Source organism: Natrix helvetica (genome assembly GCF_964273705.1).
Source record: "Natrix helvetica genome assembly, chromosome: 1".
NCBI classification, from domain to species: Eukaryota; Metazoa; Chordata; class Lepidosauria; order Squamata; family Natricidae; genus Natrix; species Natrix helvetica.
The window spans coordinates 311,956,468-311,970,180 of record NC_138548.1 but is presented as its reverse complement, the minus strand read 5'-3'; positions in this window follow the sequence as shown (position 1 = coordinate 311,970,180).

Genomic DNA, 13,713 nt, shown 5'->3' with positions numbered 1-13,713 from the left:
GGGTTCCCTGCTGGGCAAAGGATCAGGCCATGTCAGAAAAGGAGGTCATTTTTTACTTCTGAAAAATTATGCTTTAGTATCATTACACTTGAATCTTAAAGAAGTATCAAGCTTGATTTCTAAATGGTCTCTGGTCGCTTGGCTAGGGTGCAATGCAGAATCTTTAGCAAGGAATCTGCTAGCACCTTTTCTGACTGATATATTTCTGCTACCAGATTCCTGATTTTTTTGGACACCCCTAGACTAACTCATCTCTTCTCCAACAATGAAGAGTTTCTAGGCGTCTTCTTGGAAAATCATAGAAATGAGTAGAAAATCAAACCATTCCTGTTTCACCAGCTTGCTGTATTTCTCACAAAGGATCCTACTGCTCTTTTCCAATTTTACTGGAACTCATTTCTTCCTCACCTGTAAAACTGATTAGCAGTGAAATGTGATTGTGTACCTCTATGATGGCCCTCCACCAGAACACCCAACTACTTCTTCTCAGATCTCTAGTACACTGGCTTCAAAAACATGTTCAAGTTTTAAAAGTTTTCTCCTGGACTTCCTCATGATTTCCTCCAAAATATCTGGATACATCATCCTGCTGATATTGTATGGCAGCATTGGTTGCAAAATATATCCGGCGTGGCAGTTGGCAGCTGTGTTGTGCAATTTTCATTAACTTACGGAAACCACTGTGAGAGTGGAGAGAGAGAGACAGGGCAAGTCATTTTGAGCTCCATCCATCCATCACTCCAACTGTAGTCATGTGTCCGGCTGTGAGCTTACAAATGATACATATAAACAATACCAGAGTTGTGTCTTCCAAAGGCTTCCCTCTCAAATGAGTGCCCTGCAGGATGCTTCAGTGGGATCTTTCATGAACAGCCTATAGCAGTTCCCGTTTACATGGATCATTTGCCAATCTTTTTCTTCTTCTCCCCCCCCCCCTTTCTTTTTGCCTTTGATCATTTTCATTACTTCCTTATTCTTTTTTATTCCTCTATTCAAATGTTGGCTGTCTTATTTTTAAATGGCCATGTAAAATTATTTTCAGTGGGAAAGAAGATATATGGAGCGTGAATGCTAGACATCAGGCTGTTAAGGAAGAGGTTTAAACAGAATGTTGCTTGTATTCCTTAGCTGCCTAATTTTTGTTGAGGCCCTGAAGAATTATTTGGGAGACAAACATTTGGTGCATAATAAAGCATAGAACCTCTTGCCATTATCATTTGGGGAAGAGATAGGCACAGCTTCTCACACAGAATCTATCTTTGTTTGAGAATGAAAAGTGAGGCTAGAATGAAAGTCTAACAGGAGGTCCTTCTTGGCACTCTACATCATCCTATTGAATAGAAAATAGCAGTATCTTGATGGTAGCTCATCAGCTTTTCAAGTATCATCTCTGCCATCTCTCTCGGGGACCGAGATCTCTGCCTGAGATCTTGGAGATCAACCACCTACCAAGGTAAACAACATAGAGATAGGTGGATCAATGGTCTGACTAAGGGATAAGGGAGCTTCCTAGGATCTCTCATTGGCTGTGATTCTAAGATTGGTAGACCCATTAAAGGACAATGCATCGATTCATTAATTAATTAATCAGTTAATTAATTTTATTTGACAAATTTAGGTATCACCCATTTCATTCTTAGAGTTAATCCTATCAATGTTATTGGATTGATCTGTCAGTCAGCTAAACAGAATATATATGAGCACAACAATTATTCTGGAGCAAAGGCAAATTTTAGTTTTAGGGAATTCCCTGCTTTCTTAACAGTTATTTTCTATTTGAGAAGAAGAAAAATGTCATTAATGTAGCTGATATCTTTTTAAGGTATCTGTTATTAAGCACAACTGTATTTTACACACATGCAGAGGGGGAGCACAAAATGAAGGCCAACATTTTGGGACACCTTTCCTTTCTACAACCGGTCCCACCTTTCCCTCCCCATCCACTCTGGCCTTTGGACATGAACTGAAATGGGAGGAAGCCATTCCTGGTTCTACCCTCTCCAAATAATAAAAACAGCAGAAAATGCTATCACATGAAAACCATCATCAGTAAAAACAGCAGAAGAACCATAACACAGTCATATGAGAATCACATGGCTGGCAGAAACCCAGCTGTCTTTCCCAGGTAACATCCTCCTTCTGTGTCACACAGGACAACTGCTGCCCGAAGAGGCCATTATATCTTTTATTTTAAGTATCAGTCTAGCCAGTCCTTCACTAAGCACATGTTTATATAGAGGGATTTCCGGAAGAACTCTAAGCCCATGTATATAAAGGATCTGCATAAGGCCCCAACAGACATTTCAAGAGGCAAATATACACATGGGAGACAGATGTCCACTTTCTCCAGCAGCCCAAATTGCCATGGAAAGCAGGAGGGTAGTGATGGAGGTGGGTTATATTTGCAGCAGCCTATAGACATAAAACAGCCTGTTGGAGTTTGGCACATCCCAGCTCTTGACTGTGTTATCACCAGCATCATCAATTCAGGCAGCAAGAACTGTGATAGAAGATCAAAGGAAATGCAATTGTAACATCAATACAGCTCAATCCAGAATTTAGCTGCTTCCCTGGTGGGCTCAGGGTGAAATCAAAGCAATGTTATGAGCATATATCCTTTAAAAACAGTTTGCAAGAAATGCATTTCCATGGCATACTTAACAAGATGGGACAATTAGCATTTTAACTTACCGTATGTATTTTAGAGAACTATCGGTTTTATTTGTGGTTTAGCATCTAGTATAAATCCTTTGATTTGTTCAGTAAATTTTGGCTGAATAAATCAGAGTATAGCAGTAAATTTTGGCTTTCAACTCATGTACTGGTAGGAATTGTGCAGGTAGTCCTCATTTAATTAGTGACTGTTCAAAGCTACAATAATAACAATACTGTAGCAATAGCACTTAGACTTATATACCTCTTCACAGTGCTTTTACAGTCCTCTTTAAGCGGTTTACAGAGTCAGCAATATTGCCCCCAACAATCTTGGTCTTCATTTTACCCACCTCAAAAGGATGGAAAGCTGAGTCAACCTTGAGCCTGGTGGGATTCGATCTGCCAAATTGCAGTCAGTAGAACTATCCTTCAGTACTGCATTCTAACCACTGTGCCACCATGGTATAAGGCTAGATGAGGAAACTTATGACTGGTTCTCATAGTTGCAATCATCCCAGCATCCCTGCAGTGACATGATCATGATACTTGGCCCAGGCACATGGCCTGGGCACTTGGCAATCAGTTTGCCATCATGACAGTCACAATATCCTTCAATGCTGGCTTCACTGCTGGCTTCTGATAAGCAAAGTTAATGGGGGAGCTGGCAGGAGGTGGTCAATGGTGATCCCAAGATATCACACCTAAAAACTGATATCTTGTCAGTATATTACATGACTTTGTGCTTTACAACCATGTTGCTTAGCAATCAAATTGCTGGTCCAATTACCATTGCTAAGTGAGGACTGTACAACTGGAAGAGTTCAATTTCTAGATGACTGACCTAAGGAAGTAAACTTTAGTTAGACAAGTTTTAAAAATGCCTCACTGAATACTTTCTTAAGTTGAGTTCATAATAAATCTGTCCCTCAAGCCTTCAAGCCAATACAATCATCAACGGTAGCTGAGAATTGACAAAATTAACCCCTGAAATATTGTCTGCAGAGTGTAATTGGATGCAGTGCCATAACAACTAGCCACTAGTTTAGACATCCTTTGAAGAAGTATTCTGAGCCAGTGGCCATGCATAGTAAAATCGTAAATTGATATGGATGGGATGATGATGATTAGCTACTAACCATGGCAGCTAAATGGATGCTTCATATCCTAAAGTAGAGAGTCTAAACAGAGCTTCCCATGGGCACCTAACATGTCACTCTTTAAACAGGATTCTGGATTAGATAGACCCTCCATTTAATCCGATTTGGCATGCTTAATTTTATTCATTTATTCTATTCATATACAACTTTTTTATTTGACTGAATCAAGTAATGTAAACTAAACATCAGAATAAAAAATTACATCATAAATTAAATTGGTTACTAATGTGGCAAAGGAGATCATTACTTTTCTAAATGTGATGGGGGAGATCTTTTCCTGTGTGACAGATAAATAGGTCTCTGACCAGGGAAACGTTTTTAGAAAGGCTTCTTCCACAGATCCTAATTACTGAACAGGTTTATAAGAGATGAAATAGTCAAGTTATTTACCAACCAAATCATAATTTGCAGTTGGAATGGAGAGAGATTACAATGTTGAAATCTGCCTTGAGGTTTAGACCCTTCTTATTCCACATCCCAATTCGCCATTCTGAGTGTTTTGATATCTTCTAGTTCACGAGATGGAAGCAACAATATGTAAGTGATCATTTGATTATCTCTCACAGTGTGCCCAAAATTTGCCAAGGCTGACCAATATCATCCTTATTGTTAGTGACAATGCTGCAGAAGGCATTGATGAAACCAAAATAAATAAATAAAAGCAAGAGAAAGGATGTAATAGATTTGAAATAAAATGATTTGATTTTTAGTGAATATGTTCGGGGAAGAGAAAGTGTAAGTTTCATTATGAATAAAGGCGCTAAAAGGTATAGTATGTCAGAATTTATGAATTAGGGACATACAGATTGTTTTGTGCAAATATGAAAGTAAGAATTCATGAGTCAATTGGTGACCGTTGCATGCTATACTCCTGTGAAAGGCTTCTTGGGGAAAAATACTGTATATATGAAAAAGTAAGTCTTTTTTTTTTAAATAAATAAATAAGTTGAAAGTAGAGTGACTGCAGGAAGGGAAAGTACCAGTTCCTTTTGAAATGTATTAAAAGATAAATTAATGTCCCAACAGGATGAATAGAAAGTAGATGTAATGCAAGATTGCATGGACCCTGTTTGGAGTAGAGTGTAAAGAAAAATGTTACCAAATACCAAAGAAATTTGTGCAGTTGCATTAATGGGAATGTAAAAAAAGATGTTTGATGAAAAGATGAAGTGAAAGTAACCATGGATGAGAAACAAATGAAAAGAGAAAATGCTGATTGGTTTTGAAGGAAATGAAAAAAGAATATTGTGGACTGATGCAAAGGCTAAACAAATAGCCACTAACAAAGAGAGCAAGTTTAAGAATAAAAGTGATGAAATAATTTGGGATGAAACTGAAATCAGAAGATTTTGGAAGGAGTATTTTAGTTTCTTAATGGGATGATAGTGATATGCCAGACAATGAAACTGAAATGTGCTATAAATCATAGAATCATAGAACTGGAAGACACTATAGAAATCTTCTAGTTCATCACTACAGCTCAGTAGAGGGTCCACTGGATCCTCTCTGAAGTTGACAATGCTATGTTCCTGTTAAGGTACTCCAAGATAATATTTGTATTTATAGCAGGCTTTCTCCCTGTTAAATTCCATCTCAGTCGTTTCAGCTCATTGCTGAAGCTGTTCTCTCAGTTCCCCATCCAAGTGATTGATCAACATGCTAAGCAGCTAAGAAGAACTCTGTTGGTTGTTGTTGTTGTTGTTGTTGTTGTTAATAATAATAATAATAATAACAATAACAATAACAACAACAACTTTTAAAGAGAAATAGAGCCATAATCAACTACTCTTTTGATTAAATCATTTAGTCAACATCCAACCCATGTTGGATCATTTTATTGAAGAGAATATCACCAGTTGAAGACCTTGCTGAGATGCACTAGGTCTATAGTATCTCCTGAGATACAAGCTTGATTAGAGGCAGGAGTAGTTACTTTGAGACAATCTGTTTGTTACTAACTCATGTGTTACATAACTCCAGTGGCATCATTAAGATCAGAAGAAAGTCCCTTTTGTTGCAAGCCTTAGCTTATTCTGACCTGAAACAGTTCATATATTTCCTGGAAATTATTCTTCCTTGACTATGGTCCTTTCCTTTCACTAAATGTTTCTTTTTTTCTTCTTCTCTATTTTAATGTGCATTCATTTCAATCTCTTTCAATCTCTCCTTCATATAGGAATTGTTTGTGATTGCACCTTCAGTATTCTTTTTCATAGGCTTACCCCATCATTACAGGCCTCTTTTCTTCTCTAGGGTTTGAAGCTATTGGATTCCACAAACTTTATTTTGAAGTTGCAAAACCCATTCTTCTGAAATCCACTGTGCAATTCTTCTGATTCTTCTCCTTTCCTCTTGTCAAATTCCTGTTAGCTCTTCCTGTTCACTTGTTCATTGAATTTGCTCCCTGGAAACTCAATCTGCACATGCCTCTTGAAGTTTTCAAGTAAGTCAGCAAAAACAGGACACCAGTCAGACACAAAGGCCAATCATCAGCACTTAAGATACTCTCAGCAACAGTCAGCAGCCAGTTAGCAGGAGTACTCAGCCTCAGACTCCTTGGGTTTTCTTTTCTCCTCCTCCTCCTCTTCTTCTTCAACAACTCTTTTTTGCTTTCCCTATTCACTTGCTCAAGACAAAAATGATGGGAAGGAATTCATCCTGTTGTAAGAACACTGCAAAATTTTGAGGTTGCAGGTGAAGATGGTGCGTCTGCAGGAGGGTTAAAATATGAAAGTGGATAGAGTTTATGAAGAGCTTGTTAAATATATGTGTGAAGATTGCATCAGTATATGATGATTGGAAGAAAGCCATTATTATTCCTTCACCTAAAAGGAAACACAGCAAGAGTAAGTGCAAAAAGTACAGGAGGCTAATTTGTTAAGAATGTCTGGAAAGGAATTGGTAAGAATTCAAAAAAAGGATATGAGAAGTGACAATGAAGAACTTTTTTCAAGAGGCAGCTGGACTTTCAGCTCATAGCTGAAGAAGCTTCTTGGATGAGAAGTGAAACATCTTCAAAGAAAACCCAGAAAGTCCAGTTGCCTCTTGAAAAAAGCACCTTTGGGGAAACCATGACCCGGATGATGGAGAATCTCCATAGACATTCGACAATGTAGAACGTTTTTAAGTAAAGTGCAGCTTCAAGTTGGTCAATGAATGTGTAGACTGGATGTTGCCATTCAAGTGATTGAAAAACACATGAAAGTGAGTTTATTCTAGGTTTATTGACTTAGAAAAAGCCTATGATTCAATTAGTAGACTTAAATTACATAAACCTTTACACAAAAATGGAATCAAAGCGGCAGTTGGATTAACTTCCCTTCCCTACTGGTTCGCAAATGTGAACTTGTACACACATTACGTTGGGGCAGGTGGGCAGAGCCTCCCACAGCCACCACTACCAGTTCGCCCAAACTGGAGATAACTGACTGAATACCACCTCTGAACGAAGGTTGATTGACAAATATGATGACAGTAATGTGTAGTGGAAATAAGACAAATATGATAACAAGTGGAGTGCTTAAAAAAGAGTTCATCATCATCATCAGTAAGATAAATTTGTTACTGAAGCAGTAAGACAAGATATATGATAAACATTTGTTGTTTAATATATTTATGACTATATTTATAAATAAAGGGATGGCTCTTTAAATCATCTTAAATGGAGAAGTTAAAATGGTGCATTTTTGTATGCAGGTAAATCATGTTTTTGGCTGAGAACTCAAAAAAATAGAGGTGACATGCACAAGAATATGAAATTAATATATCAAAGATCAAGTAGGTTAAAACATTGTGGGTAGTTCAGTTGTGAGGAACATTTGGTCTGCTGTGAGAAACTAATGTTTGCCAAAAGAAGTGGAAATGTCCATTCATAAAAATATGCTTCCAGTCAATTTATTATATGGAAGTGAAAGTTAACTATGCAATGAGAATCAGAAGAGTACATTGGATGCCGGATGAATGGTTAGTTCCATATGTGAAGTAAAACAAGAAGAGAGAGAGAGAGAAAAGTGTCCTGAATAAACAAGGACTGAATATAAAAATGAGTGACTGGTGAAAGAAACACGGAGAGTACAAAAGTACGGTGCTAGCCACTAATACTGATGATGTTATCCAGTTTGGGTAATGAAACATCTGCAAGGAACCAAACAAGCTCAGAGAGTACCAAGCAGCCCTCATGTCCTTGCTACAACTAGTCCTGAATGCAGTAGCGTGTGCGGTGTTGGGTGCCTCTAAGTTCACCCACGATATACTCCTGTTGTGTGAGTTATACTAGCTCCTAGTTTTCTTTCAGGTACAATTCATGATGCTGGTTATCACCTTTAAAGCTATAAATGTAACAAGACTAGGCTATTTATGGGACCGCCTCTCCCTGAAAGCATCTCCCTTTCATACCAGATCAGATAGGTAGGCACGCTCCACTCATCCTTAACTAGCCCACCCATCCACCCAATTGGCAGGAAGATACAGTCTAATACATTTGGAACTCTGGGAAAGATTGCTATAATACTCTACAAAAGGCTTCCATCTGAGCATAACCTCCCCAAATAGAACAAAACCCATGGCTTCCATGGTGCCACTAGTGATTTCTAGAAGACATGCTAAAGATTGGCAACTTTAGGCACTCGGGAAGTGTTTTCCCCCTTATCCGGAGGTGGCAAGAAGGTGACAAGTAACACGGACAAAGCAGAACTATTTAACTCATGTTTTGCATCTGTCTTTACACAAAGGGATAAAACAGTCCAACCTATCACAAGCAGCACCACAAAAATCAGAATAGGAACACAAATTGAAATAGGGAAGAAAATGGTAAGTGAGCACCTGTCTACCTTAGACGAGTTCAAATCACCAGGACCGGATGGATTACACCCCAGGGTTCTGAAGGAACTAGCAGACGAGATCTCAGAACCACTGAATTATATCTTTCAGAGATCCTGGAACACCGGGAAACTACCAGAGGACTGGAAAAGAGCTGATGTGGTTCCCATCTTCAAAAAAGGGAAAAAATTAGATCCAGGAAACTACAGACCTATCAGCCTGACCTCAATACCAGGAAAGATTCTGGAAAAAATAATCAAGCAACGAATTTGCGAACACCTAGAAGCAAACAAAGTAATAGCCAAAAGCCAACATGGATTTGTCAAAAACAGATCATGCCAGACTAATCTTATTGCATTCTTTGATAATGTGACAAAATTAGTGGATCAGAGGAATGCTGTCGATATAGTTTACTTGGACTTCAGAAAGGCTTTTGATAAGGTAGACCATAACCTACTACTAGATAAAGTAGAAGAATGTGGGTTAGACAGCATCACCACCAGATGGATTCATAACTGGCTGACCAACAGCACTCAACGTGTAGTCCTCAATGGAACTGCATCTGCATGGAGGGAAGTATGCAGTGGAGTACCCCAATGCTCTGTTTTAGGCCCAGTACTCTTCAACATCTTCATCAATGATTTGGATGAGGGAATAAATGGGGAACTCATCAAATTTGCAGATGACACCAAGCTGGCAGGAATAGCCAACACTCCAGAAGATAGGCTTAATTTAATTTAATTTTTTAATTTAATTTAATTAGCACTTCTAGACCGCCCCCTCTCCCAAAAGGGACTTAAGATACAGAAGGATCTTTACAAACTTGAACATTGGGCACTATCTAATAAAATGAAATTCAATGGTGAAAAGAGTAAGGTTCTACATTTAGGCAACAAAAACGGAATGCACAGGTACAGTATAGATGGTACCTTGCTCAGTAGTAGTAACTGTGAGAGGGATCTTGGAGTCCTAGTGGACAACCATTTAAATTTGAGCCAGCAGTGTGCAGCAGCTGCCAAAAAGCCAACACAGTTCTAGGCTGCATCAACAGAGGGATAGAATCAAGATCACGTGAAGTGTTAATACCACTTTAAAATGCCTTGGTAAGGCCACACTTGGAATACTGCATTCAGTTCTGGTCGCCACGATGTAAAAAAGATGTAGAGACTCTAGAAAGAGTGCAGAGAAGAGCAACAAAGATGATTAGGGGACTGGAGACTAAAACATATGAAGAACGGTTGCAGGAACTGGGTATGTTTAGCTTAAGAGAAAGAAGGACTAGGGAGACATGATAGCATTGTTCCAACATCTCAGGGGTTGCCACAAAGAAGAGGGAGTCAAACTATTCTCCAAGGCACCTGAGGGTAGAACAAGAAGCAATGGGTGGAAACTAACCAAGGAGAGAAGCAACTTAGAACTGAGGAGAAATTTCCTGACAGTTAGAACAATTAATCAGTGGAACAGTTTGCCTCCAGAAGTTGTGAATGCCCCAACACTGGAAGTCTTTAAGAAGATGTTGGATAGCTATTTGTCTGAAACGGTATAGGGTTTCCTGCCTAGGCAGGGGGTTGGACTAGAAGACCTCCAAGGCCCCTTCCAACTCTACTATTCTATTGTATTGTATCCCATGTCAAAAGGAAGTATATAAGGAATGTAGGACATAGTATTGCACATGAGTGGGGAAGCTTGAAATGATGCAATTTCCAGCTGCAAGTCTGAGCTCAAATTGGTTCGGCCGATTTCTAGAAATTGCAAGTCTCAACATGGTCTTGGTCTGTCCACTTCCATGAGAAGTGTAATGGAAATGACTTTGTCTCCTGTACTTCTGTAATCAGACAGGCAAGGTATTTCCTCATAGTGCTTCTACTTTCAGGAGCCCCAGCTTCTCACTTCCTCTTATCATGTAATTTTCTTAGGCTAGTTTCAAGTTTCCCCTTCTATCCCCACACCTTACCCCATTTCTCAAACTCTAGTTCTCCAAGCAAGCCTACCTAGTGGCTGTGCAGATCACCCATTGGCAGCCAATAGATACAACCTTCTGTCCAGTGGTGGGATTAATTTTTTTTTACTACCGGTTCTGTGGGCATGGCTTGGTGGGTGTGGCAGGGGAACGATACTGCCAAATCCCCATTCCCTCCCCCCTCCTGGGGGAAGGATACTGCAAAAGCTCCATTTCTATTCCATTCCAGGGGAAGGATACTGTAAAATCCCCATTCCCTCCCCACCCCACTAACCTGCTTTCCAGCTCCATTCTCCTATGCAGGGCAACAGAAGAAAACCCAGCAGATCAGCTGAGACTCTGATCTCAGAAAATAGGCAGAAAATAGATCAGGGGTGGGGCCAGTCAGAGATGGTATTTGTCGGTTCTCCAAATTACTCAAAATTTCTGCTACCAGTTTGCCGGAACTGGTCAGAACCGGCTGACTGTTACTGTATGAGCTTTGTATTGGAGAGAAGACCGTGTATTGGATGGTGGCTAGTCTGTAACTAAGTTACCTGTCTACATGGTGAATTGTGAGTTGAGCAACTGTAACTTCAACGAGGTGTAAATAGACTGTATATTCTTCAAGACTGCTTATAGTCTGTTTGGAGACTATTGATCCTATTTTTGTTACACAAGTAAAGTTATTCTTTGTTTTACCTTTGGTGGCTGTGAGTGACTATTCAACGGCTTATTCGTTACTACGTTCCGCTGCTGAACTCTAGTCTCCTAACGGGGATAGCCTTAGCAGAACCTCTGCTTCTGTCCCTTTGCTGTCACTGGTGTCTGATAAGTCAAACAATGAATAATTTCAAAGATTAAAAAAATAGTTGAATCAGTTCAAAGGGAAAGAAAAAAGGAGGGGAAAGCTGTGCATGAAATAATCAGGGGATTTTGCCTAGCAGTTGGAAGAGCCTGTCACATGATGGGAGATGTTGGTTGGAGCTGGAATTTCAGCTGAGAGAACCACCCATAATAGAGTTGGAATTGTCCAGGCCAACAGGGCAATATGGGTCAGCTTAGCACAGGGGAAGGTCATGGGGCAACATGATTGGGGCATGAGATTTCCTGCTGTTCCAAGACTGGACATTTTATGAGGATGGCTGTCCAACAACTGTCTATTTGTGTTGGATGGGTCCCATGGAAGCCTCTCGTCATTGGTCCAGAATTTTACACTTTAATCAAAGTATCTCCACCTGGCCCCACTTGGGAGCAAGAGAGTTAGTGGGAACCAAACTGGAAAGCTAACTGGCAGGAAGAAGAAGAAATTTAAAGAAATGAGAGGGACTTTGGCAGCTGGAAAACCTTTAAAGATCCAACCTGGATCACTGGAAGAAGGGATGTGCTTTGTCCCTCTCATGTCATCCTATTCCAGATCACTGCAATTCTGTTAATGGCTAGGGTGTCTATGGCCTAGTGCAATGTGTGAATGATGCCAGTTATACCATGTTCAAAAATATGATTTGTTTGGTTTTGCTTAGAGTGCGACATAAGCTTTGTGACTTGTGAACTATAGCTTCTGCTTATATGTGAACCTAGGTAACAATGATTTATTGAATAAACCATGATATTTGCAGCTAGATCCTCTTCCTGAACAGATGGGGAAAATAGCTTTCCCTTAACAACTTGCCCTGTAATTGAAAGTAGAAGATAGAAGGAATAGGTTCTGAAACATTTGTTTTCGTTCTGCTATATGGAGATTGGAATACTTGGAATACTGCATTCAGTTCTGGTCGCCACGATGTAAAAAAGATGTGGAGACTCTAGAAAGAGTGCAGAGAAGAGCAACAAAGATGATTAGGGGACTGGAGAGTAAAACATATGAAGAATGGTTGCAGGAACTGGGTATGTCTAGTTTAATATAAAGAAGGACTAGGGGAGACATGATAGCGTTGTTCCAATATCTCAGGGGTTGCCACAAAGAAGAGGGAGTCAAACTATTCTCCAAGGCACCTGAGGACAGAACAAGAAGCAATGGGTGGAAACTAATCAAGGAGAGAAGCAACTTAGAACTGAGGAGAAATTTCCTAACAGTTAGAACAATTAATCAGTGGAACAGCTTGCCTCCAGAAGTTGTGAAAGCCCCAACACTGGAAGTCTTTAAGAAGATGTTGGATAGCCATTTGTCTGAAACGGTATAGGGTTTCCTGCCTAGGCAGGGGGTTGGACTAGAAGGCCTCCAAGGTCCCTTCCAACTCTACTATTGTATTATTGTATTATATATCGCATTGCCCTCTCTCTTTCTCCCTCTGTCTTTACCTCTTCATGCACAGTATAGTGCCTGTATGTCTATATGCGTATATTTTAGTTTCTGCAAAGAAATGAGTCTCAAATGTGTTTCTTCAAGAGGAGGTTAGGCGCTTGAGCCAGGTCCAAATGGAAATGTTGGCTCCAGTGGTAAAAAGTTCAGAGAACACTCAGTATTTCCAGTAAAACTGCCGGCTTGGCTACATGGTATATTGGGGGAGCAAAGGAGGGGAGACAGGAACCGAAGCAGGAAGTGTGCATCGGCCCTTCAGGAAGTGAGCAGTACAAAAGCCAACTCTGCCTGGCCTGTAGCAGCATTCCAAAGCCATGGAAACCCAAGCTTCCCTTCCTGCAGCATGTTTGGAATATTTCTAGTCCTGCTGAAGCCCTTCAGCTGACCTGGCAGCTTGAAAACCACCTACGACTCTCTTGCTGATCAGCGCAAGGAAGGAAAAGGCTGAACATTTTAAGAGATGTGTTGTACAAGGAGGATCTCAGTCCTGCAAGCAACTGAGAAAGACGCAGGTCACAGTGTATGAAGCTGGATGCCAGGATCATGTCACATCAGCATACAGCCAGATAAGCTCACTTTTCATACACAAACAACCTTCAGGCCATAATAGCACAAAGTCAAACAGCCATTCATGTATATCTTGCCTTTCACATACATCCAAACAGCTCGTGATCAGTGTGATAACTCCTCAATATAATCAGTAGGATAAAACCTCATTTTAATCATCATAAAACCACAAACGTACTTGTTAGATTGGGTAATGGATAGGCACACACAGGCTTAACGGTAACAACATCTCTTTATTAATTACAAGTGAGAACAATCCAGCGAAGGTTGAGTCT